Below are 17,027 nucleotides of genomic sequence, written 5' to 3'. Positions count from 1 at the left end.
TGTCCAAATATGAGTGAAGAACTGCACTCCGGAGTGAGGCTTTTCTCTTATATTTGGATTTATTGCATGTCAGGCTGTGGCGTACCTTTGGAGCCGGCGCCCAGACAAGATCCTCAGAATGTGAAGGTTCTTATTCATCCAGGTCATGTTATATCAGTAAAAAAAAAAAAAAAAAAAATCAAAGCAACTGGACTTGTTGTATTTTTCTTGAAGACATTTTGCTGGTCATCCGACAAGCTTTCTCAATTCAGAATGACTGGCAAATAAATTCTCTTAGAATGGAAAGTGGATGTGACCAGTGTATTTGCTTTGTATTAAATGGATGATGTCTTTCAAATCTTATAAAAAAAATAAAATATGTTATTTGAATCTTTTGGTTTTAGTTGTTTTTAAGCTTTAACCACTTACCCACTGCTTACATTGCTGCTACTGCAGCAATGTGGCTCGTTATCGTCCAGCGACGTAGACCTACCAGGCATACATTAACCCCTCCCTCTCCAATAAAAATTAACCCCTTCCCTGCCAGTGTCATTTTTACAGTAACAGTGCATATATATAGCACTGATTACTGCAGTAATGTCACTGGTATGTCACTGGTAACCCCAAAAGTGTCAAAAATGTCAGTCAAGGGTCCGATCTGTCCGCCGCAATGTCACAGTCCCGCAGATCGCCGCCATTACGCATTAAAAAAATACACACCAAAAATGACAGAAATCTTTCCCTTAGTTAGTAAACGCAATAACTTTTGCGCAAACCAATCAAAATATGCTTATCGTGATTTTTTTTACCAAATATAGGTAGCAGAAAACAAATTGGCCAAAAATTTTAAAAAAATTAGATTTTTACATTTTTTTGGGGGGGAATTTCATATAAAAAAATTTTAAAAATATTGTTATTTTTTCAAAATAAACGCTCTTTTTTTGTTTATAGCGCATGATCAAAAAATCGCACAGGTGATCAAATACCACCAAAAGAAAGCTCTGTTTGTGGGAAAAAAAGGACGTAAATTTTGTTTGGGTACGGCGTCGCACGACCGCGCAATTGTCAGTTAAATTCGCACAGCGCAAAAAGTGGCCCAGACGTAAGACAGCAAAATCCTCCGGAGGTAAAGTGGTTAAAAGAGTAAAACAATTTGTATTAACCACTTAAGGACCGCCCGCCGCAGTTTTGCCGCGGCAGGTAGCCCCTCCTGCCCAAACAGACGTAGGACTACGTCGGTCGCACGTCTACTGCTAGGGGGCGAGCGCGTGCTGCCTGTGGCACGCTCCCGCCCCCACTCGGCATCGGGGACTCCAATGCACAGGGCTGTCGGCTCCGATTGCCGCCGGCCACCTGCAATCGCTCCCCGCTGAGAGAGCAGAGCTGTTGTAAACACAGCCGACCATTCTTCTCTCTAGAATGATCACAGAGCGCCTGTGATCCTTCTATATAGGATCACAGTTCTCTATGATCATTTCAAAAGCCCACCCCCACAGTTAGAAACACTCCCCTAGGCTTACATTTAACCCCTTCCCTGCCAATGTAATTATTACAGTAACAGTGCATATTTTTAGCACTGATTACTGTAGTAATGTCACTGGTCCCCCCAAAAGTGTCAAAAATGTCAGTTAGGGGTCCGATCTGTCTTCCACAATGTCGCAGTCCCGCAAAAAATTGCAGATCGCCGCCATTACTAGTAAAAAATAAATAAAAATTACATAAATATTTCCCCTAGTTTGTAGAGACGTGATAACTTTTTCGCAAACCAATCAAAATACGCTTTTTGCGATTCTGTTTTTTACCAAAAATACGTTGCAGAAAACAAATTGGCCTAATATGATGAAAAAATTAGATTTTTACTTTTTTTTGGGGGGGTTGGTGGGGGGGGGATGTTTTATAGCAGAATGTAAAAACAATATTTTTTTTTCAGAATTGCCGCTCTTTTTTTTTATTTGTAGCGCAAAAAATAAGAATCGCACAGGTGATCAAATACCACCAAAAGAAAGCTCTATTTGTGAGAAAAAAAAGGACATCAATATTATTTGGGTACAGCGTCGCACAATCACGCAATTTTCTGTTAAAGTAACGCAGTGCCGAATCACAAAAAATGGCCTGGTCATTAAGGGGGCAAATTCTTTCTGGTCCAGAACTGGTTAAAAATGTATGTTAAAATATGTTTTAAAAATATATTTTCTAGTATATTTCTTTGCAAATTACATTTTTTGGAATGCATTTACAAAGATGTTTAAAGATAAATGTTTAAATGCCTTTTTTATATATTTAAAAATGTCTGAAAAATATTTTCTAAAAATACATTTTCAAATATATGTCTTTGAACATAAATTGAATCTACATTTTTGGAATGCATTTACAAATATATGTAAAAATATATGTTAACATGACTTTTATATGTTAAAGAAAAAAATCTGAGGAATATATTTTAAATATATATTTTAAAATATATGTCTTTGGAAAATATATTTAAATTACATTTTTGGAATGCATTTACAAGTATCAAGCAAAAGGACAGCCGGCAACTCTGTAAATCTTCCAATTCTTTATTGTCACGCCTCAGTGAGTAAAAAGACAAAAGACAAGTAAAGCCATCTTGTCTTTTTACTCACTGAGGCGGGACAATAAAGAATTGGAAGATTTAGGGCTCTTTTACACAGTCCGCCTCCGTAGGCGGATCCGTGCTGCTCAGCAGGGTATCGTAAACACAGATCCCCGCTGAGCAGGAAGGTGTCATAGCCTATTTTTGTAAGTATTTTATTATATCTTTTCATGTGACAACACTGAAGAACTGACACTTTGCTACAATGTAAAGTAGTGAGTGTACAGCTTGTATAACAGTGTAAATTTGCTGTCCCCTCAAAATAACTCAACACACAGCCATTAATGTCTAAACCTCTGGCAACAAAAGTGAGTACACCCCTAAGTCAAAATGTCCAAATTGGGCTCTATTAGCCATTTTTCCTATCCGGTGTCATGCGACTTGTTATGCTAGGTCTCAGGTGTGAATGGGGAGCAGGTGTGGTAAATTTAGTATTATCGCTCTCACTCTCTCATACTGGTCACTGGAAGTTCAACATGGCACCTCATGGCAAAGAACTCTCTGAGGAACTGAAAAAAATAATTGTTGCTCTACATAAAGATGGCCTAGGCTAAAAGAAGATTGCCAAGACCCTGAAACTGAGCTGCAGCATGGTGGCCAAGACCATAAAGCGGTTTAACAGGACAGGTTCCACTCCGAACAGGCCTCGCCATGGTCGACCAAAGAAGTTGAGAGCACATGCTCAGCGTCATATCTAGAGGTTGCCTTTGGGAAATAGACGTATGAGTGCTGCCAGCATTGCTGCAGAGGTTAAAGGGGTGGGGGTCAGCCTGTCAGTGCTCAGACCATACGCTGCACATAGCATCAAATTGGTCTGCATGGCTGTCGTCCCAGAAGAAAGCCTCTTCTAATGATGATGCACAAGAAAGCCCGCAGTTTGCTGAAGACGAGCAGACTAAGGACATGGATTACTGGAACCATGTCCTGTGGTCTGATGAGACCAAGATAAAATAAGCGTGTGTAGTGGCAACCAGGTGAGGAGTACAAAGACAAGTGTGTTTTGCCTACAGTCAAGCATGGTGGTGGGAGTGTCATGGTATGGGGCTGCATGAGTGCTGCCGGCACTAGAGAGCAATGGTTCATTGAGGGAACCATGAATGCCAACATGTACTGTGACATACTGAAGCAGAGCATGATCCCTTCTCTTCAGAGACCGCAGGGCAGTATTCCAACATGATAACGACACCAAACACACCTCCAAGACGACCATTGCCTTGCTAAAGAAGCTGAGGGTAAAGGTGATGGACTGGCCAAGCATATCTCCAGACCTAAACCTTATTGAGCATCTGTGGGGCATCCTCAAACAGAAGGTGGAGGAGCGCAAGGTCTCTAACATCCACCAGCACCATGAAGTCCTCATGGAGGAGTGGAAGAGGACTCCAGTAGCAACCTGTGAAGCTCTGGTGAACTCCATGCCCAAGAGGGTAAGGCAGTGCTGAAAATAATGGTGGCCACACAAAATATTGACACTTTGGGCCCAATTTAGACATTTTCACTTAGAGGTGTACTCACTTTTATTACCAGCAGTTTAGACATTAATGGCTGTGTGTTGAGTTATTTTGATGGGACAGCAAATGTACACTGTTATACAAGCTGTACACTCACTACTTTACATTGAAGCAAAGTGTCATTTCTTCAGTGTTGTCAGATGAAAGATATAATAAAATATTTACAAAAATGTGAGGGGTGTACTCACTTTTGTGAGTATGTACCATATATATACATTTTTCTAAATATATTAGAAATATATTTTTCTTCCATATGGGGATGCAGGGGCTGTGGGCATGGTACAGGAGATGCAGGGGCTTCGGGCATGGTACAGGAGATGTCAGAGGCTCTTACTGGGCTGTGATGAGGAGTGTGCCACCGCTGGATGGAACACCGCTGCTGCCTTACATTTAAAAATGGCGCCGCCCTTCACTGCGCATGCGCCCAGCTGCCCCAGAATGGCCGAGCGTGTACAGGCTTTCCTGAGCACCGGCGCATGTGCAGTTGACAGGTCAGCCCGGGCCTGGCTGCAGCCAGATTTTTTACGGGCACTGCTGCCCTTAAAGCAGCCCCAGGCCAAGCGGCCATGCCGGCCCACCGGGAAATTTCCCAGTATCCTGGTAGGCCAGTCCAGCCCTGCACACAGTGCCTGAACAGGAAGGAAAAATTCTGAAACCATGTTCACTTTCTAAACAGTGTAGAAAGCTGAAGACAGCAGATATAGAAATAAACATATGTAGGGAGATTTGTCTCATCTCTGTGTATCATCTGAGGCTGTTCACTTCACTGGGTATATGTGAGGGTTTACATCCACTTTAACCACTTGCCTACAGTGCACTTTCACCCCCTTCCTGCCCAGACCGATTTTCAGCTTTCAGCGCTCTCACATTTTGACTGAGAATTACTCAGTCATGCAACACTGTACCCATACAAAAATTGTGTCCTTTTTTTCACACAAATAGAGCTTTCTTTTGATGGTATTTGATCAATACTGGGTTTTTTATTTTTTGTGCTATAAATAAAAAAAGACTGAAAATATTGTGAAAAAACGCATTTTTCTTTGTTTCTGTCATAAAATTTTGCAAATGAGTAATTTTTCTTCACAAATTTTGGCCAAAATGTATACTGCTACTTACCTTTGGTAAAAATAACCCAAGTAAGTGTATATTATTTGGTCTTTGTGAAAGTTATAGAGTCCACAAGCTATGGTGCGAATCATTGAAAATTGATCACACTTGATCACACCTGATGTACTGAAGGCCTATCTCATTTCTTGAGACACTAAAAAGTCAGGAAAGTACAAATACCCCCCAAATGACCCCTTTTTGGAAAGTAGACATTCCAAGGTATTTAATAAGGGGCATGGTGAGTTTTTTGAAGTTGTAATTTTTTCCCACAATGCTTTGCAAAATGAAGATTTTTTTTTTTTTTTTTTTTTTTTTTACAAATTGCCGTATTAACAGGTTATTTCTCTCACACAGCACATGTATACTTGCAACTACACCCCAAAACACATTCTACTACTCCTCCTGAGTATGGAGATACCACATGTGTGAGACTTTTTCACAGCCTGGCCACATACAGAGGCCTAACATCCAAGTAGCCCCGTCCGACATTCTAGGAGCACAAATTACACATATAATTTCCTGACAACCTATCGCACTTTTGAAGGCCCTGGAGCACCAGGACAATGGAAACCCCCATAAAATTACCCCATTTTGGAAAGCAAACAGCCCAACGTATAATTTTTGAGGCATAATGAGTCTTTTGAATATGTCATTTTTTTCCACAAGTTTTTGGAAAATGTGGAAAGAAAATGAAAACACATTTTTTTTACACAAAGCTGTCCATTTATGCAATATTTCTAACACATAGCATGTACATAGCAAAAATTGCACCCCAAAATACATTCTGCTATTCCTCCTGAGTATGGCGATACCACATGTGTAACACTTTTTCACAGCCTGGCCACATACATAGGCCTCACATCCAAGTAGCGCTTTACACAAAGTTGTCCATTTATCCACTTTAAGACTGGGCCTATTTTTGACACTTGGTGTTTACAAGCTAAAATCATTTTTTTTTGCTAGAAAACTACTTAGAACCCCCAAGCATTATATATTTTTTTTTAGCAGAGACCCTAGAGAATAAAATGGAGATCGTTGCAATATTTTTTATCACACCATATTTGCGCAGCAGTCTTCCAAATGCGATTTTTTTGAAAAAAAATTCACTTTTTTGAACTAAAACATAAGAAAACAGTAAATTTAGCACAATTTTTTTCCATAATATGAAAGATAATGTTACGCCGAGTAATTAGATACCCAACATGTCATGCTTCAAAATTGTGCATGCTCACAGAATGGCGCCAAACATTGGTACTTAAAAATCCCCATAGGCAACATTTTAAAAATTTCTGCAGGTTACTAGCTTAGAGTTACAGAGGAGGTCTATGGCTCAAATTATTGCTCTCGCTCTAACGATCGCGGCGATACCTCACATGTATGGTTTGAACACCGTTTACATATGTGGGCGGGACTTGCGTATGCGTTTGCTTCTGCGCGCGAGCTAACGGAGGCAGGGCGCTTTAATTTTTTTTTTTTTTTTTTCCTATTTATTTTATTTATTATTTTTTTATTTTTACACAGTTTAAAAAAAAAAAATGTTTTGATCATTTTTATTCCTATTACAAGGAATGTAAACATCCCTTGTAATAGAAATAGGCATGACAGGTCCTCTTTATTGTGAGATCTGGGGTCAAAAGGACCTCACACCTCACAACTACACTAAAAAAGAAAAAAAAAAAAAAAATTGTTGAAAGAGGAAAAAAAAAAAAAGCAAAAAAAAAAGCGGCCCTTTAAACCGGTTGCTAGGCAACGTCTTTTGACGTAGCTCCGGTCCTCCAAGACCATAGAGTTGAGTGAGGGCCATCTTGCCCTCACTCGACTTCCTGTCTCTGAGGATCCGGGACCGGATAGTTTTCCCCGCTGCCGGCGGGTCCGGTAAGCTGGGAAAACGTCTGGGACGCGGCAGGAGGGGGGGGGCACCTCTTCCCCTGCACCGTAAGGATAATTCCGCGGCGAATCCGCCACTGGGACCACCCTTATCTGAAAGCCGACCGCCCGCCGTTTCAAAAAATACTGGGGTTATGGGGGCTATCTGCTGCCATAACTCCAGTATTTAGCTTTTAATGGCCGACGCATATAGTCGTTAGGCGGTCAGTAAGTGATTGCATGTATATGACAAACAGGTGACGATGACTGATGGGGTGACAGCTGACGATGACTGATGGGGTGACAGGTGACAATGACTGATGGGGTGACAGGTGACGATGACTGATGGGGTGACAGGTGACGATGACTGATGGGGTGACAGGTGACGATGACTGATGGGGTGACAGGTGACGATGATTGATGAGGTGACAAGTGACGATGATTGATGGGGTGACAGATGACAATCACTGACGGGGTGACATGTGACGATGATTGATGGGGTGACAAGTGACGATCACTGATGGGGTGTCAAGTGACGATGATTGATAGGGTGACAGATGACGGTGACTGATGGGGTGACAGGTGACGATGTTTGATGGGGTGACAGGTGACGGTGATTGATGGGGTGACAGGTGACGGGCGATGGTCACTGATGGGTGACAGGTGACGGGCGATGGTGCACGGCGGTACTGATGGCAGTCTCTGGTGACCGGTGAACTTTAGGCTATGTTCACATGTGAGCGTAGCGATCATGGGCAGAATCACTGCGATTCTGCCCGTGATCCAGAAATCATTGCAAATGGTGGGACGCCTGTGCGTTGCCCGTGATTTGCAATAGCACCCCAAACGCTGTGCGATGTTGCAGCGATTTCCGCCTGCCGAATCGAGGTAACATCACGCAAACAACGCATGACGCCCCAAAGAAACTCTTGTACCTTTTTTGGGCGTCATGCGATGTTTGCGCGATGTTACCGCGATTCGGCAGGCGGAAATGGCGGCAACATCGCACAGCATTTGGGGTGCTATTGCAAATCACGGGCAACGCACAGGCGTCCCGCAATTTGCAATGATTTCCGGATCGCGGGCAGAATCGCGGTTATTCTGCCTGCGATCGCTACTCTCACATGTGAACGTAGCCTTATGGGTGTCAATTTCTGGGCACTGATGAGGTGACTGTTGGGTGACAGGGGACATTGGGGGGGGCTGAGGACTGTGTGTGGGAGACCTTTATTTGTGTGCTTTTTACTTTTTACAGGGGTACAGAGCAGTAACTCAATGTTTCTAGCTCTTCTCCCCTCACACTGGAAGCTGTATGAGGAGAGAAGAGCTAGTAACACTGAGTTACTGCTCTTTGTTTACATTTTGTGATCGGCTGTGAATGGATTCACAGCCGATCACATAGTAAACAGTCACTGTCAGTGACTGCTTACTACCGCCGGTGACAGCTGTGTTCCTACGGAACACAGTGCCACCGACATGACCGCGCTGCGCGCTCCCGATCGCGCATGCGCGGTCATCTCCCGGGCGCCTCCATTGTGATCGGCTGTGTCATTGGAACACAGCCGATCACGTGGGAAACAGCCATGCCTATTGGCTGTTTCCCCCCTGCCGGTGACCGGCTGTGTCCCGGGGACACGCCGACACCGGCAGTGCACGGCGGCGCGCCCGCGATCGCGCGCCTGCCGTGCATTTACTGGGTCACGTCATATGACGTCCGCCCAGGATAATAGCCGCACCGTCCCGTCGTCATATGACGGCGGGCGGGCGGTAAGTGGTTAAGAAGACCAAATTGTAACAGATATTGAATTGAAAAGATGGCTGGGTCAGAGCACTACAAAAAGTAGTCCAAGGAAGGAAAACCAATGAACTGGTGTCAGGGTCATGGATACCCAAGGCTCATTGATGCACGTGGGGAGCAAAGTCTGGCCCGTGTAGTTTGTTCCAATAGAAGAACTACTGTAGTCCATATTTCTGAAAAAAGGTAATGGTGGTTCCAATAGAAAGATGTCAAAACGTATGGGGCTGTGTAGTCGCAAACTGGTTGGGGTGTCCATGCTTACCCATGTCCACAGCCAAAAGTGCCTACAATAGGCACATGAGCATCAGAACTGGACCACAGGAGCAATGGAAGAAGGTGACCTGATCTGATGAATTCAAGAATGATTTGACGAACACAACGAGTTTGAGGCATTGTCTTTGCCTCCAAACTCTCCAGATTTCAGTCTAATCAAGGATCTGTGGGATGTGCTGGAAAAACAAGTCAGATTCATAGAGGCCCCTTCTATAACTTACAGGACTTAAAGAATCTGCTACTGAGGGCTTGGTGCCAGATACCACAGCATGCCTTCTAAAGCCCCGTGCACACGCACCGATTGTTGGCCGTAAATTTTCGGCCAACGTCCGATCGGCCGATTGTCGGCTTGTTAGTATGATGCTTCCGACAACCGACTGCGACTTTTCGGTCGAACAAAATCTGGTGTGCATGCTATAAAATTTTTGTTGGCCGTCACCAGAACGGCCGATTGTTCGTCAGTCAGTACAGATTTCGGCCGACAAAAGTCAGATGAGCAAGACTGGGCATGCTCAGAGAAGAAAAAACACACGAAAAGTAGACCAGAACATGACATCACTTCTGCAGTTGATTGTTGTCGGCCGACAAAATTTGTGTGCAGTCTAGAGCACATTTCAACCAACACAACAACACTGGACAAAAGACGGCCGATCGGTCGCCCAACAATCGGTACGTGTGTACGGGGCTTTAGGTGTAGTGGAGTCCATGCCTTGACGGGTTATGGTAAGGGGTCATAATGTATGGATGCACAGTGTAATTGTAGCACTTTATTATTCTGCAGACATTGTTCTGTTCATCTGGCAAGCCACTCTTTCACTGTCTGGCCATGTGAATTATTGCTGGGTGTTGTTGCTAACAGAGTGCAAATTAGTGTTAAGAGTTTCTACTATAAAAAAAAAAAAAACATAAATACAGTAAAGCTAAAGATTATACAGGTTTGTTGTTTTCATTACAGGTTCCTTGCTTTTTGGGATTTTTATTAATCACTGCACTTTGAGTTCATTAGACAATGCTTTATATTGGATGAAGTATTTTAATGACTACAAAAACTTTCGTTTATTAGATTTGCGTGTAACTATGCAACAATGAGCATGTAACAACAAAGCTCACAGTATGTGTATGATATAATCCAGGAGAGCACATATGCTAGTTATTACCATAATTGCAACCTATAACTTTGATAAAGGAAACAACGAGAGAACAGAAGACAATAAGAGAAAGACAAAATGATGTGCATTGTGGAATATGCAAAGTGCTGTTGGGTTTATGTGGATATTGGCACTCTTTGCAGTTGCTCAAATTTCAGTGTGTTCTGTCACACTCTGTATGGATCTGCCAGGGCCTTGGCATTTCTGCTTTTCTCAGTGGTCATTCTCCTCTGCTTCTATCCATTCCCTCTCGTCATCTCTCTTTATCCATCCAGAACAAAGTATAACTAAAGGCAAAACTTTTTTTTTAGTTTTGGATAGAGTGGAGAGGGATTGGAGCACCTGACAGTTTTATTGCTGTCTTTGCCCCTGTTAAGGAGATTCATCCTCTCTATTTGTCCTGTTTCCTATTATCATTGGAAGTAAAAGTAAAAGAAATCTTCCAGTGGGGACACTAGTTCTGGTGATCTGGGGGTCCCCAATAAGTAATAGGGGAGACATTTTTCAATGGGGACACTAGTTCTGGTGACCTGAGGGTCCCCAAGGAATTCCCTTAATTTTCAGGGATTTCCTCTCACTTTCGGTTTGGCTATGGGACAGGAAGTGAAGGGAAATCTCCGTGATGGTACATAGATGGCGGGAAAAATCTGTCAGGTGTTATAACCTTCCCTTACATAGTTACATAGTTAGTGAGGTTGAAAAAAGACATCAGTCCATCCAGTTCAACCTATGATGTGTGTGTGTGTCTACTGTTAACCATACATTGTATACCCCTGTATGTTGTGGTCTTTAAGGTGCCCATCTAATAGTTTTTTGAAACTATCATTGCTTCCTGCTGATATGACTGTTTGTGGAAGAGAATTCCACATCCTTACTGCTCTTACAGTGAAGAACCCCCTGCGTATTTTAAGGTTAAACCGCCTTTCCTCTAGTTTTAGTGAGTGGCCACGCGTCTTATTGTATTTCCTTTCTCTGAATAATTGTTTTCCATATGCTAGGGTTGCCAGTACAATATTTGTACATTGATATCATATCCCCCCTCAATCGTCTCTTCTCCACAGAGAATAAGTTCAGTGCTTGTAGTCTTTCCTCATAGCTGATGTCCTCCATTCCCCTAATTATTTTTGTTGCCCTTCTCTGGACTTTCTCCAGTTCCAGCACATCCTTCCTGAGGACCGGTGCCCAGACCGGGCTCCCTTAACCACTTAAGCCCCGGAGGATTTGGCTGCTAAAAGACCAGGGGGTATTTTGCGATTCGGCACTGTGTGACTTTAACGGACAATTGCGCGGTCGTGCGCCGCTGTACCTAAACGAATTTGACGTCCTTTTTTCCCACAAACAGAGCTTTCTTTTGGTGGTATTTGATCACCTGTGCGATTTTTTGATCACGCGCTATAAACAAAAAAAGAGCGTCAATTTTGCAAAAATAACAATATTTTTCACATTTTTTTTATATGAAATTCCCCCCCAAAAAAAAGTAAAAATCTAAAGTTTTTAACATTTTCGGCCAATTTGATTTATGCTACATATGTTTGGTAAAAAAAATCGCAAAAAGCGTATTTTGATTGGTTTGCGCAAAAGTTATCGCGTTTACTAACAAAGGGAAAGATTTTTGTCATTTTTGTTGTTTTTTTTTAACGCGTAATGGCGTTGATCTGCGATTTTTTTTGCGGTACTGCGACATTGGAGCGGACAGATCGGACCCTTGACTGACATTTTTGACACTTTTGGGGTTACCAGTGACATTTCTACAGTAATCAGTGCTATATATATATGCACTGTTACTGTAAAATTACACTGGCAGGGAAGGGATTAACTTTATTTGAGAGGGAGGGGCTGTGTGTGTCCCTAGGGGCGTGATTCTAACTGTGATTGGCTGTGGCTTGAGCTGTAGGAACACTGATCAACAGTCCTACATAGTAGAACCGTATGATCAGTGTTTCTACACAGGGGAGAATGACAGGCAGCTTGTTTACACAAGCTGCCTGCCTTTCTCCCTCTCCCCCGACGATCGCAGAGTGAGCGGCGGACATCGGGTCCGCCGGTCACACGCGCGGGGGGGTCAGTGACCGTGCGGGAGCGGATGCGCGCCGCCTGCGGCGCGCGCTCGCTCCCCAGAGCCTCACAGGCTAGTGACGTATATATACGTCACTTTGCCTGTGAGGGGCTGACTGCCGCAGTATATGTACTTGCGGCGGTCGGCAAGCGGTTAATCTATCCAAAATGAAAAAAAAAAGTTTTGCCTACAGTTCTACTTTAATGATAACAAATATGGGCACAAAAAAACAGCACACTAATAAAAATGCATAACAGAAATATACACCTTCCTAGGAAGACTATTGTATCCAAATCTATAGGCACAGATGCAGTGGTGTATTTAGGCTTTGTGCTGCCCTAGGCCTGACTAAACTTGTGCAACCCCTAATTTAAATATGACCCACCCCTTCCTGTAAAGGCCACACCCCCTTCCTGTTTATGACCCACCCTGTCATCTGTATACCACAGACCATAGCTACAGTCTATCAGTGCCCATCAGCATAGCTTCATCAGTTCCCATAAGTTCAGCCTCATCAGTGCAGCCTTATCAGTGCTGCCTCTTTACTGCCCATCAGTGCAGCATATCAGTGTGGCCTCATCAGTGGTCACCAGTGCAGCCCCATCAGTGGCCACCAGTGCAGCCCCATCAGTGGTCACCAGTGCAGCCCCATCAGTGGTCACCAGTGCAGCCTATCAGTGCCCATTAGTGCAGCTTTATGTCACGGGATTAGTAAGATAACTCTTTTAAGATATTTGGACTTGTGTTTCCTGCCACTGATTGTAATTATAGGATGATTTCACTTATTTGTATAATAAATAGGAAGTCCATAGTCATTATACAAATAATGACATTTTTTTTTGCTGCCCCCCTGCAAAGTGCCGCCCTAGGCCTGGGCCTTGTTGGCCTAGGCCAGGATACAGCACTGCACAGATGTGCTAGTGTTAGGCTCCATGCACACTGGCTTAAAAGTCGCTAGTTGTACAGAAGTTTTGTGTTCAGCCTATAGAAGCAGCTCAATGTTAACCTATGTGTCTATGCACATTAGGATGATTACAGGCATATTTCGAGCTCAGCATTTAGTGGCAGGAAAAAACCCTTCTGGTTTGCATTTCTGATTGGAGTTCTCTGGCAGAAAAATGCTAAACTCTCCTAAACCTGCTCTATATGAGCGTTTTTTTTTTTTTTTTTTTCCTGCTAAGGGAACTGGCGTTTTATTTTAAGCCCAGTGTGCATGGATCCATAGACAGCATTCAGGAGTTTAGGGGAAGGAACATTGAAAGTCCTGAGCCAGTTTATAACTAAGGAAACAGATGGGAGGAGCTGTTGCTGTCAGTAACAGGAGAGAGATCACAATATACGATTGCGAGAGAAAGGCTGGTGTAGAAAACATGAGCTGAAAGAGGAAGTGAGACGAAAGTGAGAAAACAGTTAAAGTAAGTTGTGATAAAAGGACAGTGCAAATGAATATCCTATATATGGTGTGTTCCTTTTGCTGAGCACCGTATTGGTATATACTGTATCAAAAGAAAATACAGAGTATTCTGTTAATGAATATTTAGTTGTCTTTGCTGTCCTTAGCATCAGCATTTTTCTGTCAATTTTAATGCATTCGCATTTAAAAATTGACTGTATATTAAAATCATATTTTTTTTGTTTGTGGGTGACCTACTATATCTGTATGCGTTTAATATGATTTCATCAGTACACAAACTGTACAAACGTGGTGTTATTTTTCTATACTATCCCCTATATGTGAAAACATGGTGTGGCCACATTGGATAAGTTCCCAAAAGTAAAAAATGAGTGTTGTTATTCTGCTTGGTTTCCCTTAAATATGTTATCCAGATAGAGCTCAGTAAGATGTTGGTACCAAACTAGTGTTTCTAATGCTTTAGTACAGTAACATGTGCTTTAAAGTTGAACTTTAGGCAAATATAAAGGACACAAATGAATGTAGCTTAGTCCTAGTACAGCATAGCTCAGACTGGTAGAGGGAAAAGCAGCACAGGAAGCCAATAAGCTTTGCTTAAAGTGGTAATTAGGGAATTATTTTAATTAGATGGTCATAGCAGGACTTACAGTACATGCTCTTGTTGATTTATTTTAATTCTTCTCCTCTGTGTTTGTTCCTCATACCCTAATGCTCAACTTCAGGTATCTGGGTGCCCCCTGTGGTCTGCCAGTGCCTATGGAATCTCTCCAGAGCCCCCACTTTGTGTGCTCTCCTGTTTTGAACCACAAGCTTATGTGCAGCCGCTCTTAGTGCTGCAGGACCGAGGCAGAGCTTGAGGAACACAGACCAAAGCCAAGGCTCAGGAGCAGCTGTCAATCACCACTGTGGAGGAAGGGGAGAGGCATGACTTTGGTTATGTGTCTCTTGTGCTGCTTGGGTATGCAGTGCTGGGATTGGTTGCAGATACAGCGCATCCAGAAAGTATTCACAACATTTCACTTTTTCCACATTTTGTTATGTTTCAGTCTTATTCCAAAATAGATTAAATTCCTTATTTTCCTCGAAATTCTATAAACAATACCTCATAATGACAATGTGAAAGTAGAAAGTTTGAAATATTTGTAAATTTATTAAAAAAAAAAAAAAAAATGAAAAAATCCAATATACATAAGTACTCACAGCCTTTGCTCTATACTTTGAAGCACCTTTGACACCAATTACATCCTCATGTCTTTTTGAGTATGATGCCACAAGCTTGGCACACCTATTGTTGGGCAGTTTCTCCCATTCTTCTTTGCAGAACCTCTTAAGCTCCATCAGGTTTATTGGGGAGTGTCAGTGCACAGCCATTTTCAGATCTCCCCAGAGACGTTCAATCGAGTTTAAGTCTGGGCTCTGGCTGGGCCACTCAAGGACATTCACAGAGTTGTTCTTTGGCCAGTCCTTTGTTATCTTGGCTGCGTGCTTAGGATCATTGTCCTGTTGGAAGAGGAACCTTCACCCCAATCCAAGGTTCAGAGCGCTCTGGAGCAGGTTTTCATCAAGGATGTCTCTGTACGTTGCTGAATTCATCTTCCTGATCCTGACTAGTCTTTCAGTTCCTGCCAATGAAAAACATCCCCACAGCATGATGCTGCCACCACCGTGCTTCACTATGGTGGTATTTTTGGAGGTGATGAGTGGTGCCTGGTTTCCTCCAGACTTGACACCTGCCATTGAGGCAAAAGATTTCAATCTTTGTTTCATGAGACCAAAGAATTTTTTTCTCATGGTCTGAGAGTCCTTCAGGTGCCTTTTGGTAAACTCTGGGCGGGCTATCATGTGCCTTTTACTGAGAAGTGGCTTCCGTCTGGCCACTCTACCATGCTGGCCTGATTGGTGGAGTGCTGCAGAGATGGTTGTTCTTCTGGAAGGTTCTCCTCTCTCCACAGAGAAATGCTGAAGCTCTGTCAAAGTGACAATTGGGTTCTTGGTCACCTCCCTGACTAAGGTCCTTCTTACCCGATCACTCAGTTTGACCAGGCGGCCCACTCTAGGAAGAGTCCTGGAGGTTCCAAACTTCTTCCATTTACAGATGATGCTCATTGGAACCTTCAATGCTGCAGAAATGTTTTTGTACCATTCTCCAGATCTGTGCCTCCATACAATCCTGTCTCAGAGGTCTACAGACAATTCCTTGGACTTCATGGCTTGGCTTGTGCTCTGACATGCACTGTTAACTGTGGGACCTTATACAGACAGGCCTGTGCCTTTCCAAATCATGTCCAATCAACCTTATTTACCACAGGTTACCACAGTGTATTGGCAAAGGCTGTGAAGTCATGCTATCAGCATCTTGGCTTTAACACTTTCGCTGCCACCAATGTATGTCATACTAGAGCAGCAGCAGGAGGTTTTACATACACATCCATTCACTGATCTCCCCTTCCTACTGAGAACCGGGATGTGATGTGAAAAATGTCACTTCTGGGTCTGCCTATCACAATCTGCACTCTATGGAGGGCAGTTGAGACATCAATGGTCTAAAAGACCGCTGATGTCTCATTAAAGATAATCTTTTGCAAAAATGATCACATAGGTGAGTTTTTGTTGCCCATGTGATAAAAAAATAAAGTTTGTTAAAAAAGTTATCACCAAGCACTTAAACCCCCCCCCCCCCCCCCCAAAAAAAAAATGTTGAACCCTCCTCCACATACATAGACATAAAACATAAACACACATTAATGTGTTATATTTCAATATGTCAATATGCACATTGGAGTTAGAGCAATAATTCTAGGCCCATTATTTATGATTATTCTAAACTGATGACCTGTAGGGGCTTTAAAAAGTCACCTATGCAAAATTTTGGGAACCAAAGTGTGTCACCATTTCACATTGGCATGCAATTTTAGGGTTGGGTATCATCTACTTTGCGAAACCTCATCTTTTATATTTAGAAAAAAAATACTAGATAATGTATTGCATTTGTGTGTCCTAAAATTAGCTTTAGTGTATTTTTTACTTACATTTTTGCACTTGATAAACCGTTGCGCTAATACTGTGTGAAATGAAAAAACTGGTACTACCACTATTTTATTCCCCCATGGTCTCTGCTTTTACAAAATATCTAATGTAGATGTTAAAAAAAACACATAGATGACTCTTACAGCAAAAGAGTTAATATCACTTTAGGTGCAAGGAGCATGTACGGGAAGAGAGGGTAGAGTGAAAGAGAGATGGGCACATCAGTCTGCTGCTTCT

The 17,027-nt window shown here is 42.7% G+C and overlaps 1 protein-coding gene across 1 annotated transcript in view; it reads left to right on the top strand.

Moving 5' to 3' along the window:
* The first annotated feature begins 13,666 nt into the window (after positions 1 to 13,666).
* Positions 13,667 to 17,027, top strand: part of SLC16A5 (solute carrier family 16 member 5) — a 134,634-nt gene continuing 131,273 nt past the window's right edge. The window contains exon 1 of the mRNA XM_082272356.1: positions 13,667 to 13,764. The gene's annotated coding sequence lies outside the window, so the exon portion shown is untranslated. The remainder of the gene's footprint in view (positions 13,765 to 17,027) is intronic.

Source organism: Pelophylax lessonae, assembly GCF_965119305.1.
Source record: "Pelophylax lessonae genome assembly, chromosome: 11".
In the NCBI taxonomy this organism is placed as follows: Eukaryota; Metazoa; Chordata; class Amphibia; order Anura; family Ranidae; genus Pelophylax; species Pelophylax lessonae.
The sequence above is the reverse complement of the archived record's forward strand: the minus strand, read 5'-3'. Positions and strand labels throughout refer to the sequence as shown.